This window comes from Callorhinus ursinus, unplaced genomic scaffold (genome assembly GCF_003265705.2).
Source record: "Callorhinus ursinus isolate GAN/ISIS: 27379988/994484 unplaced genomic scaffold, GSC_fseal_2.0 scaffold1, whole genome shotgun sequence".
Taxonomy (NCBI): domain Eukaryota; kingdom Metazoa; phylum Chordata; class Mammalia; order Carnivora; family Otariidae; genus Callorhinus; species Callorhinus ursinus.
Genome location: NW_027397063.1, coordinates 147,090,229 through 147,092,800, shown reverse-complemented (window position 1 = coordinate 147,092,800; position 2,572 = coordinate 147,090,229).

Sequence of the window (2,572 nt, the reverse complement as noted above, 5' to 3'; positions counted from 1 at the left end):
GGTGTGCTAGGGAAGAGTGCTCCAGGCAGAGGGAACAGCAGGTGCAAAGGCCCTGTTCGAGGCAGGGACAACAGTGTTATTTGGTGCATAGATATTCATAAGTATGTTATCTCACTGTGAATTCTACACATAAGCATTCCAAACTCCTTTTCTTTGTCTTGTTTAATGTTTTTTGCTTTGAATCCAACAATCTTGGCTTCATTGGTGTTTATATTTGCCTGGCTTGCCTTTGACCATCCTTTTATTTCAACACTTTAAAAATTACTTTAGGTTGTCTGTTACATAGGGTATAGAGCTGAGTTTTCATCCATCCAATTTGAATATTTTGTTTCTTTGCAAGTGATTTAGGCACATTTACTGTAATTGGCAGGCCAAATATGTTTGTCTTAATGCTGTCATATTACTTCATGTTCCCAGTTCTCATCTTACTTGACTTGCCTTCAAAATGTGGCACAGCTCCTTCTTCATTCATGTTCTTCACTTGCTTCTAAGACACCCCCTCTCCTACTTTCTTGGCTTACCTCCCATCTCGCTGGCCAGTCTTTGCAAAGCTCCTCTGCTGTTTTTTTTCTTCTTGTTTTGACCTCTCACTGTTGGAGCTAAGGACCAGGGCTCAGTCCTTGGTCCTCTTCCCTAATGGCTCCTGCACCTCTGGTGGACTCATGCAGGCCTGCAGCTTCAAACACCAGCTCTGTGCTGACGATCTGCAAATGCATCCCTCCAGCTGTACCTTCTCTCCTGACTGCGAGGGGCCTGTATTCCAACTCGGACTTCCAAAAGGCATCTTAAGCAGTGCGTCCAACACAGGGTCCTGGTTCTCCTCCAAACCCACTCCTCCCACAGTCTTCCCTACCTCAGTTAATGCCAGTGCTGTCACCTGACTTTTTTCTCTTATACTTTACATCTAACATGTCTGCAATTCCTGAGAACTTTACCTTCCAGCTATTTCTAGAACCTATATGCTTCTCATCACTGTACAGCTACCACTCTGGTATAATCCATCTCTTGCCTCAATTACTGCAATAGTCGGCTTCCATCCTCATACCTCTTCTGTGTGTTCTCAACACAGAAATCTGAGTAATCCTGTTCAGATGTGAGGCAGATAATGTCACTCATCTGCTCAGAATTCCTCAATGGCTCTCTATTACTTTCAGAATGAAAGCTAAATAAAGAAACCTATTAATAAAATTCATTATTACTAAGAAAAAAAAATTACATGAATAGCTCCATGGATGATGAAAAGGCATATTTAAAAAATTCAGCATTCATCCTTGATAAATAAAAAACTTTCAATAAAATAAGAATTCATGGATTCTTACTTAATAATAAAATATATTTATCTCCAACCCAAAGTCAACCTGCTACTTGCTGAGTCAACACCAGAAGCATTTCCTTAATGTCAGAAACAAGAAAAGAAAGCAGGAAAATTATAATTATTTCCAAATTATGTGACTGTGAGATCCTCCCACTAGAGAGGAAGGTTTTGGTTTCTTTGCAGCAAGTTCCAGTCTATTCTCAAGCTTCCTGGTATCAGAAGCAGTAGTGGTTGTGGAAACTTCTTGATCCAACTCTGAAATCCCTGGATCACAGGTTAAAGTGTCAATTCTCCATACTTAGGCAGTTGCTGTGTTTCTAGGCCCAGCCTGTACATATTTGGTATTGGAAATGGTTGCAGGAAATCAGGCCCTCAAGATGGAAATCTGGGATTGGATCTGACCTGGCTAGGTTTGAAGACAATGGTGACCTTGTCAACAGAGGAAAATGGGATACTATGAATCTAGGGCACACAGTTGGAAAAGTTACCTAAATGGTCACCTGTGGTCACCTGGAATGAATAGTTTACTGAAGGCAAGTCTTCAGTGGCTGCTATACCAGACAGTTCTGATGGGAATGAGGGATTCAGAAACTGTCAGGTGGGTTGGCCTTTTCTCACTGTACTGGAGAGTTTAAAGAAGGAAAATGATATATTGCAAAAGTCCAAAAATACAGAAGGAAACTTAGTATATGATAATGATGGCATTTAAATCAGTAAGAGAAAGATGGATTATCAAGTAAACGAAATTGGGCAAATGTGTAGCTATCAAGATATAAAGTAAAGCTAGATCTATTCCACTTACATCAAAACAAATTCCTGATGGGTCATCTTTTAAAAGGAAAAATGTGAAATTGTGAAACATTAAGAAGAAACCATGGAAGAATTTTCAAAGTAATCTAAGAAAGGTAAAGGTCTTTCTAAGTCTGATACAACCTGGAAATACTAAGTAGTAAAAGAAAAGCATGGTAAAATTCACCAATTAGAAAAGGAAAAGGTCTGCTTGCTAAAACAAAATACAAAACAAGCAAATAAAACAGCTCAAGTGAAATCAAAAGACATGGCAAACTGAGAAAAAGTTTTGACATTCGTATCTAAGAAAAGGACTATTTTTACTACTATATAAAGTTTCTCTGTCCAGTAGAAAATTGGACAAAATGTATAGAGAAGTCACAGAAGACAAAATACAAATGTCTCGTTCACACATGTAATAAGAGAAATGCAAATTGAAACATTTTTTCATCTATCAGATTGGTAAAT